The 22,584-nt window shown below is 35.1% G+C and overlaps 1 protein-coding gene across 1 annotated transcript in view; it reads left to right on the top strand.

Moving 5' to 3' along the window:
- Positions 1-22,584, top strand: part of HCRTR2 (hypocretin receptor 2) — a 107,573-nt gene that overhangs the window by 24,629 nt on the left and 60,360 nt on the right. The window lies entirely within an intron of this gene.

Here is a 22,584-nt window from a genome sequence, read left to right as displayed (position 1 = left end):
AAAAATTGTCTTTCAGTCCATCAATTGCTCATAAATGTATGCAATTCTTGTCTTTCTCTGCTCTGCTCATAATTTTCTATGATTCCATACATTTCCCTTTAATTACTTTGGTATTTTTTTACAACTTAAAATTATAGAGTAATTTATGATATTTTTCATTCATGATAAGACATTTAGTGTCATTTCAACTTTTCCTGTGTGCAATTATGAGATCAGCGTATCTTATGCAATATTATCATTTGTTCCAAAAGAGTTTTATAATGGCTCTAAACATTTCCTTTGAATTACACATGTTTACAAATTATTTTTTCTTCTTCTAGAGTATAATTGGTTTCAGTATTCAACTATACTTCATTCATATTTTGTTTTGCAGGTATTGCCTTCATTTTGGTTATTGATTTTGAGGATTCAAATGCTCTTTTCAATCAGAGAATGTCATTTTGCCAGCTTTGCAAGTGAACAGAAACCTGACTGAAACAAAATTTCTTGGTCATAAAGTTTTAAACCTGATTATGAACATCATTGCATAAAACTATGCAGTTTAGACCTATGAAGAAATCATTTTAGTAAGACTGATTCTTTAAGACTGATTCTTTTACATTTTCAGAAGTACCAAAACCTGCTTTCCCCTCCCTGGTAATCTGAAAGTGTATGAATGTTATTTTACCTGATTTGAGTCCTATGTTTAGAGACTATTTCTGGGTGGTGTAATGGTCAAGATGCTGGAATTCCACATGGCTGACAGCAATTTGAGTCTCAGACCTAGTGGCTTGAAAATCATGCCAGGTGCATGTATGCCCAAAATCCCAGGAGGGGAATGGAGGAGAAGGGGTGATGGCCCCTCCTCACCCACTGTGGGTGATTTCTCACTTTCCTTCTACTGTCTGTCTCTGGCAAGTACACATGCCTTATGGAAAAAAAACTTAAAAAAAAAGAAAATATTTATATTTTTAGTTCTAATTTTTTTTAGTGTTACATATAATTATTTGTTCTATTTATTATTTATTCATATGAAGTTTTAGCAAATATACTTTGGCTTCTGAATCATGGAATGTTTCTCTTTACAGTGTTGGTTCTAGTTTTATTACCCCTAATATATATTTTAATTATATCTTTGAATTTTAATAATCATTATACCTTTATTTTTAATTTGTCTGTCTTTCGGTTCTGTGCCTTCATTTTAGCTAATTTGTTAATTTCTACTATTTCTCCAAAGAGGCCACCATACATTTTGACTTTCATAAAAACTCAAGCAAAATGTTTCTCAAGATTGTTAAATTTCTTCCTGCCTTCCTTCCTGCCTTCCTTTAATTGCCAGAGAGGGCATGCACTCACCAGAGAATCAGAGGAGTGAACAATCATCCTCTAATGCGGTTTGGTCTCGCTGCAATTCCTTCTCCTTCATTTGTCCATCCTGTCAAGGTTTTGGGCATACACATGTACACATCCCCAGAGTGTTTTTCAAGTCTGTGGGGCCAGGATTCTAACCGCATTGGTCTTGTGGGAACCAGCTCCCTTAACCACTAAACTGTGGGGCTGATGCAAATTTCATCCCTTTCTTAAAATAGTTTTTAGCCATGTCCTGTCATTAATCGTCAGCCCAATATCCTTTTTTCTTTATTTATATATCTTCCCCCTGCCTTCTAGAAAAGTGATGTTCAGGTCTAGCGTTTGTCAATGGTGAGCTCCAGGTGAGTGTTAGCTTCCCCTCCTGCCCATGTAAGTGTGGGTAGCCTTTCCTCTTCAGATTCAATTCAGAATCAAGTCTAGTTTATGAGCACAGTACCTACCTAAATGTACAAAAGTCATAGAGCAAGTCTTCTGCTTTATTTTTTTCCTACAAACTATAACATTCTCTGTGTCAACTAGAATTAGCTACAGTTTTTATAACTTTGGAAATAAAGTCCAACCTTCAAGGTTATAAAGATTAAATTCGCCAACAAATGTTACTGCCACCTTGTTCTCCCTTGTTCTACTCCATGTACAAATTTTTCCTTAGATAAATAAGGTTCCCATTCCTCCTGTTTGCTGTCATGTTGCATGCTTATGTAGGTATAGAAAGAACTGAGCTGAAGAGAGTAAAAATTAAGGTAAACCATGTTTGATAGGTTTTCCAAATTTTAGAGATGACCATCTTTTTTTCTCCCACCTGATCATTTAAACTCCTTGTATAGCAGATTAGGTGCAGACAGGGCAAATGTGTCAAAGATTTTTTTCTGTTTTCCTTTCTGTCATTTGTCCCACTCAGCTCTAGGCAGAGAAACACAAGTACATTTCTAGCTGGCAGCATCAATAATGCAATTAGTAAAATTCTATTTGAACTTAGACCTTTGCTGTTCTCTTTTCACTTCCTGTGTTTAAGTCATGCTAACTGTTCTAGCAGTTTTCCCTATCACCCTGAACAAAAGGCTTGAGTAAGGTACAAGTGGAATACAGACAATTTCACTTCACAAACACATGTGTATGAAATCCTAAAAATAAATTTCAGTGACACAATTCTAATTTACAACAGAAACAAAATGAAGTGGTTTTTTTTTTGCCCATTTATAAATATTTGTAAATACATTTTTTAATGTTACACATTAAACAAATTAGGCATTTTCTTGCTTAGCTACATTGATTTACTAGTAGGAGAAGAAAAACCTAAGTGAAACTAGTCTCTTAGGAGCATGAATGAGTCCACCCATGACATACACAATGCTTAGGGAGATTGTTTTTTCTTATTTGTTTGTTTTATTTTTCATTTGTTTGTTTGTTTAAGAGAGATTTGTGCTAAGGGAATGTGCACTTGCTAGAGAGACAGAGAGACAGAAAGTGAGAAATCACCCCCTGGGGAGATAGTCATGCTGTAATCCCTTCTCCTCCACTCTTCTCTTGGGATCTCGGGGACGCATGCACATGCTTCTGGTGTGAGTTTTAAGCCACTGGATCTGGGACTCAAACTGGGGTTCACTATGTAGGAGTCCATTACACCATCTGCTAGTCTCTGCTTAGGGGGAATTTTAATAAATTTAAGAGTTACATTTTACCTCCTGCCTACTTGAAGATTGATTAGATATTTTATACTTTAAGAAAATGTTATATTGGCCTGGTTTTCCAAATTATTTAAATTCATAAATTCAAATTTTACAGCAAATAGTTAGAAAAGTAATCTAGAATCCTATACTATGAAACATATTTATCTTGCTCAAATTTAACATAAGATTTATGCTATTGTTGGTTTTGGAAAGTTTCTTTACCATAGATAGGAAGAATGAGTTTATTCAAGAGGTAATTTTAAGAATCTGTTATTAGAAAGGAACTAGAAATAATGCTTAAAATGAAAAGTTTCTACACTCACAATAGAGATAGATTTGAGGTTATATAAGAACCCATAGGTACTCAGATTTGTTAAGAGGAGGGACAGAAAAATTTTCAGATCAAATAATGTGTTAACTATAACACCCTTGTCTGCTCAATGTTAAAAATGCCAGTTTGACTTTTAGTTGCCAACTCCTGTGACCGTTTGCCTAAGACATGTTCTACATCCTCTTCTAAGAGGGCTGCAAAACCCTAATCTGGCCAAATATCCTGCAGGCTGGAAGTGACAAAGAACACTTGCCAGGAGCACCCTTAACCTGTGATCCATGGGAATCACTGGATGAATATTGCAGCTCTCACACTCCTTGGGCTGGCTGTCCTTGGCCTGGCTGTTCTTGGGATGTGTATTCTAAGCTGTCACCCACACAGCTCTTTCTGAACTGTGCTAAAATTACTGCCAATGGTATCTTGCTTAATGACATAATTCAATTTTCCTCCCTTGACCTCACTTTTCCATTTCCCAACAAGGTTTCTTGGGATCACAAAATAGACTATGTATACTTGAAGTTTTTGTTTTTTTTTCTTAGAATCTTCTAAGGGATCCTGAGCTAAGACTAAGACAAAGAGTAGAAGAAGTATTTTTTTTCAGGTTATTCCAATAATGTAGGAGAAAACTTGGTATAATAGCTTGATTCAAGGTATCCATAATGGAGATCATATCATACTCTGGATATATTTTGAAGGCAGAACCAATAAGATTTATTGACAAATGACAATGAGAAGCCACAGTGTGTGTGTGTGTGTGTGTGTGTGTGTGTGTGTTTTGGGGTGATGATTACAAGTATGTCATCAGAATTATTGTCCTAAGCAACGGGAAGCTTGGATTGGGAAAAAATTCAAATTTTTCAAATATTTCAATTTGAGATGTCTATTAGAGAAGCCAAGTAGACACTTGAGTATATGAGAGAGGAGTTTGGTATAGAAGTTCAGGTTGGAACTATATGTGAGGGAAATGTCTATGTGTAGTTGATATTTAAAATTATCAACCTCAATGAGATCACTAAGAGGTAAACATAGATAAATGAAACACTCAGAAACTGTGATATTGAGTACTCCAACAAATATGAGAAATACAATGAAATGGGAGAGAAGAGTGAGAAGAATGACTAGTAAGAGAAAGACCTAATGGAGCCAAGATATTAAAATGTTTTGAGGAAGAATGAGTACTCAGTTGAGATAACACCTAAACATCAAGTGATGAGGAATGAGAATTGAGCATATTATTTAGCATCAAGCAGATTATTAGTGACCTTAAATTTAATGGATAATACTTTTGTATAGTAATGGGGAGAAAAGAAGTAGAAATAGAATGGATTCAAAACCAGAAAGAACAATTAAGACATTGAGGTAGACAATTTTTACAATGAGTTTTGCAAATAAAAAGAAGAAATGGGAAGTGTTAGGAGAGAAGAATAGACTCAAGAGTGACTTCTTTGTCTTTCAGTTTGGTGGTATGTTTGGTTTGTTTAGATGGGATTGGAGAAATAACATCATTTGTGTTTTAACCCATGTTTTGATCCTTTCCCTGGGTTCCTAGTACAACACAGCTCCATTAATTATGCTGTAGTTTCCCTAGCCTTGATGTTCTCATTTATTATATTTATAATTTCATTAACTTCAAAATATTTTAAGTTTGTTAAGCTAATCTAAAATTTGTTAATCTATTCTCAGTTTTCAGTCAGCCTCGTATCATAGAAATGTATGTGCCTGGCATACTCTGGAGTTTTCTGGACTGGAAATGGAAGCCTTCCCATGTGTGATTGCCTCGTAGAGCATTGCATTTTACTGCTGCACCACCATCTGGCCTAATCTTTTCAAATTTTAAAAATAATGTTTATTCACTGATTTATGTATTAAAGTCATTCTCTCTCTCTCTTATTTTTTTTTTGACGATCAGCCCTAAGTAAACTTTAATAAGGCTTTGAGAAACATTTAATAAGACTAGTAAACAGCCAAAAATTGCCTCGTAGAGCATTGCATTTTACTGCTGCACCACCATCTGGCCTAATCTTTTCAAATTTTAAAAATAATGTTTATTCACTTATTTATGTATTAAAGTCATTCTCTCTCTCTCTTATTTTTTTTTGACGATCAGCCCTAAGTAAACTTTAATAAGGCTTTGAGAAACATTTAATAAGACCAGTAAACAGCCAAAAATTGGTTGATGAAATTTCAGATATCTGGGTAGTAAAAAGAACTAACTATGGCTCTGTAAGTTTCTTTATAAGCAAGCATAGTTACGAAAATTACCAGTATTTGAAATAATTTAGAAATCTGATAAACACTAGAAATAATTATAAAAATGTAAAATTTCAACATAATTATGCACAAGAAATTATCTCATGACTGAGATTGCCCTTGGGAATTTCTTTAATCTCTGAAGAAAATTATTTCATCTATTTATATTTATTTCATGGAACTAGTTAAAGTATGTGAAGTTCATGGAAACTGTAAGACTATTGAGCATAATAAATATTTGGCTCATTTATTAAATGTGTGCAAGAAGTATGTTAAAAAAATTAAAATAGCATCTACCTACTAGGATTTGCAAAACTACTGATTCTTTTCAAAATATCAGCAAACCCAAAATTAAAGTTCATCTCTCTGGCTCATTCTAACTAGATCAAAAATAATGGAGTTGAAAATATGTGACATTTATTGAAAACATAAAAGGCTTTATATGGATTATTATAAATCAGAAAGATTTTATCATTTAATTAATTTCAGAAACTTCGACACATGACCCATTTCTTTTGAAAAGTTCACAGGAGAAAAGGCAAAAATAATTAAATGATTATTATAGAAGAATTCATTGTGAGCATTATGACTGACTTAAGGTCAATTTTCAAGTCTAGGATTTATCATGCAATGGAAAAAAAAAATACACTTGTTTAGAAAGCAGAAGCCTTCGTTATATTCCTATCTTTACAATTAACTGATGTGTGACCATACAAAATATGCTTAATTTTGTGTTTCTATAAAATAGGAGGATGAAGTATAATTTTCAAATTATCTATAAGTCTAAGAACTTAAATATTGAAATTCATAGATTATTGAGGTTAAGTTCCCTTACTAAGCTTTATAGAAGGATTGGAAATAAATTCGGAATTCTACCCAATTATCAATAAATTAATATACTTCATTAATAAGGCAATGAAAATTTATTTTACATGTATGTTCCTAGGTTATAAAATAAATTATAAAAGAATTTACTCATTTTCTAGATGAAATATGTAAAAGTAGATCAGAATGTTTCTTTGCCTTGAATTTGGTTAAATAAAGGAATTGATAGATTAAATTTGCATTTTCCATGAATTTAATGATTATCTCTCTTTGCAGTTGTTTACAGATGAAGTCTGAGAAAAACAGACGTGATTGGTTTTGAACCTTTCCTTTTGAAATAAACCTAAAAAATTAAATTACATTATGAGTATATAGGTTACAAAAAAAAATACACATTGACATTGCTGGGGTTATAGTATTAGGACAAAAGAGTGGAAACAAGAGAGAGAAAATTGTAATTTAAAACAGGAAGCAGTGTCTTCAGAATTGTAAAATGGTGGAATATACTGAAATAATAACATAAGTTCCTAACACTTCAGATGTTTAAGCAATTCACTATAATGGGGCTATTGTACCAAAGATTTTCTGCCTTGGGTGGAAGGTCAAAGTAACCTATAAAGTTTCTTTTAACAGTAATATAGTACAACTCACTTTTGTCTACCTTCTAAGAGTATATAATATTTAAAAAGGCATGCCATAATGACTGTTGAATGTCAGCATATCTACATCTATTTTTAAATCTGTTACAACCACAGATATCCAAAGAAATGGATTGTAATCTCTGTGATCCCAGAACAAATTTAGCTTTTAAAATCATGCCAACCTTTCTCGTTTTAATATACTTTCTTTGTAGTAGCTGAGCTTTAATGGCATCATCATTAGATATGGTTCGAGATTAATATTTAGAAAAGCTTTGAACCATCATGGATTGCTACTCTAATGAGAGGACATTCAATCTTTTTAACGAGAGCTATTTCCTTATTTAACAAAAAAGGCAGAATTCTGAATTTTATCGGTAAAACTTCAATTAGGAATGTATTACTCATAAACTTGCCTCATTGATGATTAGATCTAATCCTGCAAAGATATGGATTTTGCTTGAAACAGGAAGGTTTATCCAGGGTGTTATCCATGTTATCTATTGATTTCTGCTCTGATTTATATAGATGAATTTTACTTTGCACTTTAAACCAGTGTCAGCCTCCCAATTTTTTTCTGTGTTGTATATTCAGGACCTCCATATTGGAGGTTGGAAGAAGTGCAATGCTCTGAGAGGCTGACCCACATGGGAAGTTTCCACGTTCATGTCCAGAGATTTCCCTGAACATACTACATACCATCCTCATAACCTGGGGCTGGCTAAAGCTGGGTGTCGATCATATCATGAGGACCTGTTGGGAATGTCTTTCTCACTGTCCTTCTTTTCCTCCCTTTCTCAATAACAAAATAAATAAATTTTAAAAAATTTTCAAATTGAATCTGCACAAGAATGCAATCATAATGAATATTTATAAATATGTTTAGGTGGTCTTGATAAGTTATTTTTCATCAGAATCTCACTTAGATGAAGTACATAAATATAAGAAGTGACTTTTGTGTAAAAGCACCTTTTTTACTAGTGTTCTCATGGAGCCAGCAGAGGAATTACTTAGTTGAAATCAAGAACTGTTCTGAATTACCTTGTCTCTTAAATCATGTCTTTTGGGCCTTAAAATAAGTCCCAGATGTGGTCACTGATGCTGAAGCTTCTCTCAAAGTACAACGTGGTTGGCCAGCTGGTGGCAGGGTGGTTAAAGTGACTTTATCCCACATGGCGAGCTGCGTGATTTGAGATCTAGACCAGACAGGCTGCTTAAAACACCTATAGGGTGCCAGTGTGTACATGCCCAAATTCCAGTGAGGAGAAGTGATTGTGGCCTGCTCATCTTCTCTGGGTTGTGATTTCTCACTTTCTCTTTTTCTCTGCATCTGTCTATCTCCAGTGAGCATACATACCCTATAGCAAAACTAAAAGCAAACAAGCAAAAACAAAGTATAAAGTAAGGTTCTGAAAAATATTTGTGAATTGAAAAACTATTTTATTTACTATGATTCTTTTATTGCAGATGCATTTTCTAAGTTAATGATTGCATATTGTTTTGGACTATGTTAACACTATGATAAGGTAAATTGGACAATATTTTCTAAATCCATTAACTTCATGTCACCTAAGGGAATAATGAATGTTATATTCTACCATACATTATTGGCATGCTTCAGAAATGTGGTTTAATCTCTAGGCTATCCGAATCCATGTACTGATGAGTCATATCATAAAGGAAGCTTCCTGCTATTTAAATATCATAGAAAAATTACTGATCAAAAAATGACTGATCAAGAAAAATTACTTGGAAAAAGATTATAGACTACCTTTTTGAAAGAGAACATTCTCCCTTGGTTTCTCTTTCACCTCATAGTATAAATTTTAAGAAAAATATAAAATCTGATTAGACTCTGGCTGATGTCCATCCCTGTTACATTCATCTTATCTCTGCCATTACTTGTATTAGAATAAAATGGGTAGTTAGATTCTCTCTTTTTCCCCAAGAGGAAAAGAAAAATTTATTGAGAGAAAGAGTGCCCAGGGGTCTGAAGCTATATGTGCTTCAACCGCCCCTACAGAGGAGACATGATGTATTGATATGGGAGGTGGAGGGATGGGGTCACGAGAATGATCAGTCCTTTGGTTATCTTACTTGCTTGACCTTGTGGGCCCATATATAGGTGTTGGCTTCCAGTAAGGGAGGGCTAAGACCAGAGGGATTCTGACCAAAGTTCCTTGGAACCATCTTCTTATTTTCTGACTGGAAATTACCTCAAAGCCATTCAGGGGTCAATCTAACATTTCCATCCTTTATATTTCATAAATAAATTTTTAAAAAGGCTGAGGCAAGGGGGAATAAGAGATTATGGGTGATGGTCAGTCTTCTGGAGCTGCTTTGTGCTGAGAAGGGGTGTTGTTCTTTAGGGTGGTAGAGAGGGGTGTGAGTAGTCACATTCTATTGCTGCAGTGGAGATGTGAAAAACCCAGTCCACAGGGAAAACAAACATGGAGAAGAAATTAAGCAAGCAAGGACAGGAGAAACTGCATCTCACAGAGATGGCCCTGCTGGTTCTCCATGTACTGATCATAGTCCATTCCTGTTGCCAGATATGGACCTGTCTCTGGGCTTCATAAGATCTATATGCATCCTTACAATCTACTCCTATTTCTGTTTACAAGTTAATTAGTTTCTTTATTTGCAGCAAAAGAACACCTTGATGAGCACACCTTGATCTTGCTACCTTCTCTTGGATTTCAAAGCCCTTCTGAAGAATGACCAACATTAGTTTGACTTTTTAAGGGTATTATTAAGTCCATTTTCTTCTATGGAATTTGATCATGACACATATGAAATAAATAGAATTGTTAAAGGTATAGTAAATGTTCAAAGCATGAGATTCTTGCTCTTCCAATCTTACAAGATTTTTGTAAAGCATCAAGTGGTGTAATTCAGATTACTGTTAAAACAACCTGAAATTAATACACTGCTAGGTTCTGGAAAAGGCATCTTGCCTAAATATTGTTGGGAGAATATGTACTTTTTTCTTTTCTGACAACCCCATTACACTCAGTATTTTATTTAGTTCGGGTGCCATGCTTTGCCTACCCTTATCTATTGTACAGCAGGGACAAATTTAAAATGCCTCAGTATTATTAAAAGCCTTTCATGATCTGACCATATCTTTTATGATTTTTATTTTCCAACCCAACTCTCCAACTTATTAGATTTTTCTCAGATCCTTTTTTCAATAGAAGTTTTTTTTTTTTTAATGAAATTTTATTTAGTTTCCCATAAGCAAGGGAAACAGAGAAAGAGAGACTTCCCCAATAGGGCCTTCTTGCTGCAATTCCTACCAGCTTCAGCCAGTCCTGGATCATGGGCATGTGTGTACCCAGCATACTGAGGAAGATCTCTGGGGACAAACCATAAATCTTCCCGTGTAGGCCAACCCATGAGTTTTACTGATGAACAGTTTGGCCCTATCTCTCAAGTTCCTGAACACACTGTGCTTCTCTGACCTTTGAGTCTTTGCACATACTCTTGATGTGTTCTTGATGTGGAGCTGCTTGTCAACTCCCATTTGTCCCTCCTGGTCTCAATTTGAACACCACTCCTTTTGGGAAGCTTTCTATCATTCCCAAGGCATCAGGATATATTCTCCCACAGCATGCTAGACTGCATGTCGCAACAACTACCTCACTTTGTCATTGTTATTTTTTCAGTGACTGATTGCCTGGTAGCCCATGAGTGGTGTATGGACAGAAACCAGGGCTATCTTGATCTCTATTAGCACAGTACCTTTCTGTAAGTAAGTGCTTAACAATAACAAAAAGGGATACATTTATAACACACACACACACATACACATGCAGAGAAATATCTGTCTTTATCTTTGTTTTCATTTATTTATTTTATGAGAGAGAAAGAGAAAGAAGGCTGCTAACAGGATATCGTCCTCATGATCCACCCTTCGCTGCAGCCAGTCTTGGATCACGCGCACCCTAGTGCCCAACATATTCAGAGATACCTTTGGTTAGATCTGGCAACCTTCCCATGTGGGTTTGCTTCCCAGGACTGTCATGTTTAATTGCTGTGCCACTGTCTGGTTCCGTCTGTCTTTATTACTATCCCAATAACATGTCCAGTATTCACTCATAAATTTCTGTGCCAGGACCAAGAATGCACAAGGAAAATTATATGTCCTAAAGACCCCATTATGGTTGCAGTTCTTTCCTAAGTATGAGGCTTACTACCCTTAGGAATGGAGACATTTTGGTTTTTCAAGGCCTCATACATTTGTAAGACTTCAAGATGGGCATGGTTAGGTAACTACATATGTTCCTATTTTCCTTACTGTAGGAATCCCAATTTTGTTCAAGTAGAAACTTGCCCAGCTTCAGAAATAAAACATATTTTTTCTAAAGCAATCATATCTATTTACATCCCCTTTTCAATAATTGGTATAGAAGTGGACATGTCAGCAATGGTTGCAGTTCTTTCCTAAGTATGAGGCTTACTACCCTTAGGAATGGAGACATTTTGGTTTTTCAAGGCCTCATACATTTGTAAGACTTCAAGATGGGCATGGTTAGGTAACTACATATGTTCCTATTTTCCTTACTGTAGGAATCCCAATTTTGTTCAAGTAGAAACTTGCCCAGCTTCAGAAATAAAACATATTTTTTTCTAAAGCAATCATATCTATTTACATCCCCTTTTCAATAATTGGTATAGAAGTGGACATGTCAGCAACTTTGAGCCAATTGGACTTGAAGAAAATTCACCCCTCTCCTGGCTTGTATGTGATTATGAGACATTATATACCTAGTGTTGACATAGACATTTTCTGATCACATGACCTGAGGATAAAGTACCATATGGGAGAATGGGGAGAGTGGAGGAAAAAAATGGGTTCTTTTTATTTTACAAAGTATTAAACCAACAATGAGTAGAATTCACTTGTTAAATAATAATTGTCCTTATAGTTTAAGCTGTTCTTTACAAGAAATGCATGATAAGTAATGTAATCTTCTTTTAACAATTAAAATGCACCTGGCCAGTAGTTACCTAGTTCAAAATTCCTACTATGTAGACATCCCATACAAAGTTAATATTGCAAAACAACCAAAAAAAATGCAGAAGTGCTAATGTGTTCAGTTGTGATAATATTCTATGCTCTTTCATTGGCATGATAGTGGTGATTCTTGATTTTTAATTTAGCATGGATTAGGTAGTATTACAGAGACTATCTAGGGAGAAAAGAAAATAAAAATACACAAAATGAGAAAGAAGTAGGAAAAGAGAGGGCAGACAAGAAGGAATAACAGCCTGACAGGATTAAACCAGGAAAGGAGTAAGAAGGTGCCAGTACAGAAAATAGATGTTTGAGGTATTAGAGAACTTATAAAAGTGGAGTGGAATAAAAAATAAGAACACTAAATAGCAAATAACCAAAAGGTTAAGTTTTGGGGTACAGGAAGTGTTGGCTGGTTATAAAATGTCAGGTGTCAATAGGTGATAACACTTGTGATGCCTTTAAATTATAAATATGTAAAGCAAACAGTATTAAATTATTTGATATGGTTCTTCTCATTTACTAAAAGTTTGGAGAGAATTCAAAATAAACCAGTTGCTTATAGGGGTGGAGTAACATCAGCAGGATGGAAAAAAATATAAAAATCCCCAGAACCTTCTTTTCTCTATGGAGACAAGGACTCAAAAATAATACATGAAAAGTTCCCTTTGTGAGAAATCAAGAAACTAGTTAAAAGGCTCCTGTATCCTTGGCCATCCAAACCATCTGTATCAATGCCAGCAGAATTTTTATGGCACTCACTCACCAAGCCACTTCTGGCATAGCACAGTGCAATCTGGGACAACGCAAATTTGGTTTCTCCCTACAGAAGGAAAGAAATGACTCTACCACATATCCAGTGATCTGACTTGTGTGTTAGAGGAGTTATATAGAAGAAGGACTTCACCAATCAACACAACTAGAGAGTCTGTGTTCTTTCAGTATTTTTCTATGGAATAACCGTCTCTGGATCTGTGTGCAGAAATTCTCAATTACAAGGAAATGCTGCTTTCTTTTTTTCAGGACTTTGTTCTGAAAAAGGGATCAACATCTATCTTGCTTATGAAAAAGGGTGCCAGGTTAGTAAGAGCAGAAAAATAAAGACAATATAGTTTGGACCATAGACAGACACCAGAGGAAGCAAGAGATGACAAACTCCTAAAAAAGAAAGAAAGAAAGAAAGAAAGAAAGAAAGAAAGAAAGAAAGAAAGAAAGAAAGAAAGAAAGAAGCAATTCCTTCTAATTGTGAATTTGTGCACACAGGTCCAGAGAAGATTATTCCACAAAAATGTTGAAAGGCCCCCAAAATCTCTAGTTGTACTGATTGGTGAAGTCCTTTCTCTATATGAAACTAGTACCTAAAGTCAGGGAGAGGTGTTTTCTGGTTCTATTATTTTTACTTATTTTGTTTTGTTTTGTTTTCCTTTTTTTCTGAATGTGAGAATCCCAACACAAAACTACAGTCAGAAGATTTAAGAGCTAAAATGGTCTGCAAGTAAGATGAACCCAGAATTTTCACAAAGATACACATTCTAATCAAATTTTGAAAAGTCATGAACAAGGTGAAATTTAAAAACAGCAAGAAAATAATTAGTCATTACATACAAGGGAGCTCCTATAAGATTGTCAGCAGATTTCTCATCATACACCTAACAGGTCACAAAGGAGTAGATATTGTATTCGAAAAAATAATGTCAATCAAAAATACTATAATCAGCAAAATGAAACAGAATAAAGACTTTCCCAGATTAAAAAAAGCTGAGGGAAATAATCATCACTATATCTAACTTACAAAAAATACTTAAAGGAATCATTAAACTAAAATAAAAGGAACAACAGAGATCCACATGAAAATATGAAGTGTGCTACTAAAGGTAAATATATAGACAAGTACAGAATAATGTTATATAATACTATAATGATGGTGTGTAAATCACCTCTTATTCTAGTATAAAAGTTTAAAATGTAAGTACAAAAAATAACTAACAGGAACCAGCAGAAGGCATGGTGGTTAAGGTGCTGGACTCCTACATGACTGATGTAGTTTGAGTCTTGGACCTTAGGGACTGAAAATTATGCCAAGCTCATATGTGTGCATGCCCAAAAATCTCAGGAGGAGAATAGAGGAGGAGGGATTGCAGTGAGGTCAACCCCCTGGGGGGTTATTTCTCACTTTCCCTTTCACTGCTGCTCTGGTGAGCACTCATGCCCAAAGTCAAAAACATTTTAAAAATTAACATAAAAATATTCAAGGATATGAAATACAAAAAGATGTAATTTGTGGTATTAATAACATTGAGTATGTGGAAGTAAAAAGTAAAAATTATCATCTTAAAATAGACTGTTATAACTGTAAGATGGTTTGTATAAGCGCCATAATAATCACAGAGAAAATATACAATAAACAATATGCAAAAGAAAATGAGAAAGTAATCAAAGACTCTTACTACAATTAATCAATGAAACACAAAGACAAGAGAAGAAAATAAGAACAAAAAGGCTACAGAAAAGACATAAAACAATTAACAAAATGGCAATAGTATGTCTATTCCTATCAGTAATTACTTTAAATGTAAATGGATTAAACTTCCTAATCAAAAGACCTAGATAAGCTAAATGAATATGAAAAACAAAATTCAAATATGTGCTCTCTGCAAAAGTGTCAGTATAAATTTATGAATATACATAGGCTGAAATTGAAAGGATGGAAGAAGAAATTATATGAAAATAGTAATTATATGAGAGCAGAGATGGCCATACTTATATCAGACAAATAAGATATTAATTCACAGCAAACAAAGGACATTATATAATGATAAAAGGCAATTCGTCAGGAAGATATAACAATTACAAATATATATGCACCCATTAGAGCACTCAAGTAAATGAAGAAAAAATTAATATAATTGAAGGGAGAAAGACAACAACACAATAATAGATTTCAATACCCAACTGTCAATAATGAATAGAATATTCAGAAAGAAGAATTAATACAGAAATAAAGAATTTGGGGCTGGTGGGTGGCATGGTTGTTGGGGGCACTGGACTCCCACATGGCCAACTGCGGTTCAAATCCTGGACCTGGAGGCTTCCTTGCTTCCTCTCTCTCTCTCTTTTTCTCTTTGGACAAGTTAAATAGATAGATAAATAGATAGATAGATAGATAGATAGATAGATAGATAGATAGATGATAGATGATTAAAGTTGAATGGAATAATTCTTAAAAAAATAAAAAAGAAAGAAATTGAACAATACTGTAGACCAAATGTACCTAATATACAGAATATTCCACACAGTAGCAGCAGCATAGGCATTTCTCTCAAGCACACACAGAATATTGTCCAGGATAATCATATTCTAGGTCACAAAACATGTCTTAACAAAAGTAAGAAGATTGAAATAATACAACATATCTTTTGTGACTACAAAGAAATAAAACTAGAAATCAGTAACAAAAGAAAAACTAGAAAATTCACAAATATGATGAAATTAACAACACACTGTCAAGCAGCCAACGGCTCAAATAAGAAATAAAAAGGGAAATTAGAAAATATTTTGACACATAAATAAAAATATGACATACCAAAACTTACGGAATGCACAAAAATAAACAATAAGGGGGAAGTATATAGTGATAAATGACTATATTAGAGAAGAAGACCCAGCCATAGTGGCACATGCTGCTAATGAAAGGACATTTCCAGTGCCTCAAGATCACATTCCTGACTCCCAGGTGCTTCAGGCATTTCTTTCTTTTTTTCCCTTATTGCAGATCTGAGAGTCTTGTTTTGTTTCTGCCTTCAGTCACAAAGATTACTATACCCATTATTGGTTGGCACCGGAACTAATGAAAAACAGAATACATGGCAAATGACAGCAGCTAGATATGACGCCCAGAAATAACAACAAAACAACTCCCATATTACCAGGGACCAACAGATGTACTGTCCACGACCACCTTATTACTCAATCATAACCTCTTCACGCTTTAAAACCCGTTAACACTGTACATCCCCTACACAGTGTACATCTTTCAAAGTCTAACTCACTTCACTTAAGTCCTCTATATTCATTCACTTTGAATCAAATGATAGGGTCTCATTGTTTCTTATGGTTGAGTAATATTCCATAGTATATATGTACCACAGTAATTAGGTATTTTCTTAACAGAAATCAAAAACATAAATTGTGTTAAGTCTAACATATTTGAAGTATAACTGCTTCTAAATGTGTTTGCCATTCTTTGCCTTATTTAATGGTCTTTATACTTGAAATTTTTTGTAAGCCTTCATTTGGATGCTCACTACTGAAAAAATATTTTGATTGTTTTTTTCATTTGATCCCTACACAACACTGCAAGAAAGACAATCTAGACCTTTTTGTTCTTCTTCTCTAATAGGAATTCCTGTGCAATAGATGAGATAGGAAGGTGGTTTTAAGATCAGAGACAGGGCCAGGAGATGGCATAATGGTTATGTCACTGGACTCCAATATGGCTGACCGTCATTTGAGTCCCTGACCCATCAGCTTCAAACTTATGCCAGGCATGTATGTGTGCTTGCCCAAGATCCAGGGAGGAGAATGGAGAAGGAATTGTGTCATTGCCATCCCCCTCCCCAGACAGTGATTTCTCGCTTACTGTCTATTTGTCTCTCTCTATCTCTCCTGCTAGTGCAGGAGCCCTATAGCAAAAATTTCTCTTAGAAAAAAAAAAGATCAGGGGCATTAGGTTCCAGAATCTTTGGAAGGTTTGCAAAAACAAGTTACTGAATGTCACCATTCTATTTTCCTTCCTTACTTCCTTTTTCCCTTTGTGATGTTACGAACTTTATTAACTCCAAATTATAATATAAGGTATAGCCCTAAAGTGCTTCATACTTGTTGAAAATGGGTTAAATTATAGCCCTAAAGTACTTCTTACTTGTTGAAAATGGGTTGAATTAAGGTAAAAAATTCTCCTACTATGGCACAGGTAAGTACAAAGAAATTCAATTTTGCTGTGTTTATATTCAGTCCCTGAGGAACATGAATCTATAGAGTGATGCCAAAACCCAGGTAATTCCTTATGGTACCAAACAATTTATAAAGATAAAACATGAAGAGTGAGCCTTGTGGCCCAGTGGTTAAGGGAGCTAGATCACACATAGCTGACCATGGTTCAAATCCTGGCCCTGAAATTGGGGATGTATGTCCAAAATCCCAGCAGAGTGGAGATTAAGGAGAAGGGCGTACAGTGTGACTATGCACATTGAGTCCTTTCTTTTCCTTTTTTTATTAAAAGTAAATTTTTGGTTTTTATTTTTTGAAGATTTTTTACCATAAGGCACATGAACTTACTAGAGAGAGAGAGAGACAGTGACAGAGAAAGAGAAAGTGAGGAATCACCCCACAAGGGGGTTGGCCACACTGCAATCCCTTCTCCTCCATTCTCCTCTTGGGATTTTGGGCATGCACGCACATGAGTCCAGTATGAGTTTCAAGCCACCAGGTCTAGGAATCAAACCATGATGGACCATATGGGAGTCTTTAACCACTAGGCCACTTGCTGGTCCCCCAAAAAGGAAATTTTCTGATTTCAAATTTAATGCATCTAATTTATAAAAGTGATAAGAATATATATGTATATATATACACACACACACACAAATATATATATATATATAATTTAATTTATTCATTTTTTAAAACTTTGCCATAGGACGTGTGTGCTTACCAGAGAGGATGTGAGAAAGCAAGCCACCAATTCAGAACTTGAACCAGGGATGGACATGAGCGAGTCTACCACCTTAACCACCATGCCACCTGCTGGCTCCTAGAACTTATATTTTAAAATATAGATGAAAAACAAAAGAAAGTCATCATATTTAAATAGTAATAATTGATGTTTGCTGCACATGTGCTTGCCAGAGAGACAGAGATAGTAACAGGAAAAGTGAGAAATCACCCCCCCAGAGAGGATGGCCATGTCTCAATTCCTTCTCTTTCTCTCTCCTCCTGTAATTTGGGGTATGCATGCACATGAGCCCAGTGTTAGTTTCAAGCCACCAGGTCTAGGACTTGAACCTCAGTCTACTATGTGGGAGTCTAGCACCTGAACTTCTGTGCCACCTAATGGCCTCAAAACTATTAATGTTTTAAGATGTGTACTTGAATGCGAAATTTTGTACTACATACAATATGATCAGTATACATCAAACAAAATTAAATATTTCACTATTTACTGCTCTTATGTGTTCCTCTGGTTTTCAACCCCACACAAAGTATCGTCCTAAGGACAAGTAATATATCACATGCATTAGTTTTCCCATCATTTGTAGTAATTTGATTTTAAGTAGATTTTCTTCTCTTTCTGTTTTTTTTTTTTTTTTAGGAATTATTTATTTATTTTAATTTGCTATAGGACACGTGCACTCATGAGAGAGAGAGAAATTGAGAAAGCAAGCCTCCAGATCCAGGACTGAATCGCAGTTGGCCATGTGGGAATCCAGCACCTTAACCGTCCCACTACTTGCTTGTCCAAAAAGTAGATATTCTTAGTTGTACTTGGGAAGGGTAAATCAAGTACTAATTATAAAGAGCCTATTCCTTTTGTGAAAGAAGAAAAAAAAAATCTAAATGGAACTGAAATAAAATTACGATTTGAGAGTGTTAATAAATAAATCTATATACTGAACATGTCAATATCATGGGACATCAAGAACAAGAAAGACAAAGGTGGGCATTACAGCTTTTTATCTAAATAAGCAGAATCCTGTCAGTTGGAAGACAGGAGATTATTTAGCACAGATTAGGGTCTGAAAGATGATTCAGTGGGTTAGTTTGTTTGGGCCTAGGGCACTGTGGTGCAGACAGATAGTGAGGGAGGAGTCAATTAAGACTTGAACAAATGCAGAAGTCATGGTTGAAGTAGTGAGAGGATTACCAGGACAGTGATGAATAACAGAACATTTCAGCATTTTCAAAGACCATGTAGACTCACAGCATAATATGAATAATGATCAGACTAGGGGAAAATCAGTCAAGCAGAATGGGGGCAGAAAAAAAGTTTGAAATTCACATGCTATATGTTGAATAAAGAAGGTTAAAATCTATAAGCAGAGAATTTTTGCTTGAAACTTGTAAAGAAAGTGAGGTTAATAAGGAAAAATTAAAATGTCAAAGCTTAATATGTAATATTGGAAGGTTTGACCACCCTGAGCTTGCAAATTAAGTGTGTGAAGGTGCTTTATAGAATCTTTTGCTTCAAATGTAGATAAAAATGAAAGAATTTCTGTGTCTTATAGTCTGTGACCCGAGAAGTTGCATTCATTCTTTCTCATTGTAAACACATTATTTCTCCAATAACAATGCTAACAGACGTTGTAAATGACCCCCCAATCCCAATAATATGACCTGATATTTTGTCGCACTATTTGATTTTTGAGAAATCAAGTAAGTCACCTCTGAGATCTCATTAGATTTCTCATACTTTTTTTTCTTCTTTTGAAGAGGTTTTTGCTATACAGCGCGTGCACGTGCTGGAAGACAGAGCATGACAGAGAGACAGAAAGCAAAAAATCACTACCCTCCTCCAGGGAGGAGGGATGTTGGCCATGCTGTAATCCCTACTCCCATTCTCCTCCCAGGATCTAAGGCATGCACGCACATGAGCCCAGCGTTTTTGTTTTTGTTTTTGTTTTTGTTTTTTTTGGAGAGGTTTTTGATATAGGGCGCGTGTGCTTGCCAGACAGACAGAGAGAGACAAAGAGACAGAAAGCGAGAAATCACCCCCGAGGGGGGATGGCCATGCCACAATCCCTTCTCCTCCATTCTCCTCTCAGGATCTTGGGCACGCACACACACGTGCCTGGTGTGAGTTTTAAGCCACCGGGTCTGGGACGCGAACCGCAGTCAACTACATGGGAGTCCGACGATATAGCCATTATGCTAACTGCTAGTCCCTAGCTGAGTGTAATTTTGAAGCCACTGGGTCTGGGACTCGAACAATGGTTGGCCATATGGAAATCCAGTGAGGTAACCACTACACCATCTGCTGGTCCCGAGATTTCTCATTCATTTCTATGAGAAGGTCTCATTTAACTTTTTGTATGAAGTAGGGATAAATTTCTTACACAATTAGTAAATTGACTTGTATTCTTTTTATATTGAATATTTCAATTTCTTATTTTTTTCTTGAAAGGACTTACTCAAATAACAACCTTTTCAAGTACTCTCTTTTCTACATTTTTCTTTTGTTGAAAGAAAAACTGGTAAACTGAAAACATAGAAATGATGCAACATAACTCACAACTAGTCACAACTTTTCAGTACTTCTTTTGAGTGAGTTCAGAAACAATTTTTAAATTCATTTCATTCATTCATCATGTAAGCCTGCCTCGCTTCCTTGGTATCTGTAAATGGAAATGTGGCCAATTCTTATGGCAGATGGCAAAGAGAGGAAATTTTTTGCAAATTAAAGTCACAATGAAAGGGACCAGCAGGGGCTGGTAGGTGGTGTGGTGGTTAGGGATGTTGGACTTCCACATGGCCAACCATGGTTCAAGTCCCGGACCTGGCAGCTTACTTTCTCACTTTCCATCTCTCTCTCTGTCCCTCTCTGGTCAACTTAAAATAAATACATAAAGTTAAATAAAATAATTCTTTTAAAAAGTTGTTTTAAAAAGGGGACCAGCAGATGGTGCAATGGTTAAGTCCCTGGATTCCCACAGAATTAACCATGGTTCAAGTCCCAGAACTGGAAGCTTAAAACTCACAATGGGTGCATGTGCATGCATGCTCAAAATCCTGGGAGGAAAATGAAGGAGAGGGGATTGCAGTATTGGTCATCCCCCCGGAAGTGATTTCTCATTTTCTGTCTCTGTCTCTGTCTTTCCAGTGAGCCCACACGCCCTATAACAAAAATCTCTCTAAAAGAAAAAAAATAAATAAAATTAAATCTCAATGAAATATAACTTCAGCCCTGTTAGGATGATTATGATCCAAACAATAAATGATAACAAATGTTAGCTAAGACATGGAGAAATTAAAACCTCTGTACATTATTCATAAGAATGTAAGTTGATACAGTCACTATGGAAAATAAAAATAGAATTGCCATATTATCTAACAGTTTTATGTCTGGGTATATATCCAAAATAACTGAAATCAGGATCTTAAAGAGATGTCTACACTCCCATGGTCACTGCAGTATTATTTACGAAACAACCTAAATATTTATCCATGGATGCATGAATAAAGAAAATGTATATACACACACACATTGAGATATTATCAGTGTGTATGTGTATATACAGAAGAAGGGAATATAGTTAAAGAAGGGAATATAGTTAAAGAAGAAGGGAATCCTGACATATGCAACAATATGAATGGACCTGGAGTACATTATGCTAATGTGAAATAAGCCAGGCATAGAAAGATATTGCATGATTTCACTTATGTATAGGGTATCTAAAGTAGCCAAACTCATAGGATTGGAGACTAGAATAGTGATTGCCAGGGCCCAGGGGAAGGAGATGAAGAATTCATGTCCAGCAAGCCTATAGTTTCAATTAGGCAAAAAATGAATATGTTCTGGAGAACTACTGCATAACATTGTGCTTATAGTCAATGATAATGTATTATGCACTTAAAATATTATCAAGAAAGTAGAGGTTATATTGAGTTTTCTTAATAAAGTAAAATAAAATGTAGTAGGCTTCATCTACACTCTTTACAGAAAAAAAAATAACTTGGGAAAAAAAATTAGGTCAAATGACAATAACTGGAGCCCTCTGACTGGACAGGCATCAACCAACAACACATTTGTCCCCTCATTGTAGGATTCTGGAGATATCATTGACAAAAAGAGAGCTCATATTAATTAACCAAGATATGGATTAACTGAAAATTGTCAGTAACATTTCCTTAATCACACCAAAACACCATTCTATTCTAAATTCTGTCATACAGATCAGAATATAATAAACTACCAAGATTTGGTCATCAACTATAAACTTAATAAATGTTTTGTCTTATGGGTAGTTCTACACTAATATCTCTAATAATAATAGTAATAATTATAATAACAAAGAGAAGTTTCTCAGACTATATATGAGGACCAATAGCAGTCAGTACCATCCATACTCACAATGGGATATTATTCAGCCTGTTAGGACAGAAACTCAAGAATATTTTTAATATTTTAAAATGTTTACAATGAATGAAAGAATACAAGTAAGAAAATTATTTCTCCTGAACTTGACTATTCTGGGATATGTTGAAGGAATATATCTGTTCCAAGAAAAACTTAAGACAACTTAATTTAGTGGAGGTTAACTGAATAAAAGAAAACAAGATTCCAACCAGGGACCCTGGAATAGCTTCCAAAGGATTCCAAGTAGGAACATGGCCAAGCATTATTTATGGGCTGGAAAGGGAAAGTGACCTCCAAAAATGGAAGTGTTGGAATGGAGTAGAGAAATAATTGGATTGCTTACATCTTGAAGTTTGTCTGTGCTAACACTC

The sequence above is a fragment of the Tupaia chinensis genome, unplaced genomic scaffold (genome assembly GCF_000334495.1).
Source record: "Tupaia chinensis unplaced genomic scaffold, TupChi_1.0 Scaffold000256_1, whole genome shotgun sequence".
Taxonomy (NCBI): domain Eukaryota; kingdom Metazoa; phylum Chordata; class Mammalia; order Scandentia; family Tupaiidae; genus Tupaia; species Tupaia belangeri.
Note: the sequence above shows the minus strand (reverse complement) of the source record. Positions and strands in the feature narration are given on the sequence as shown.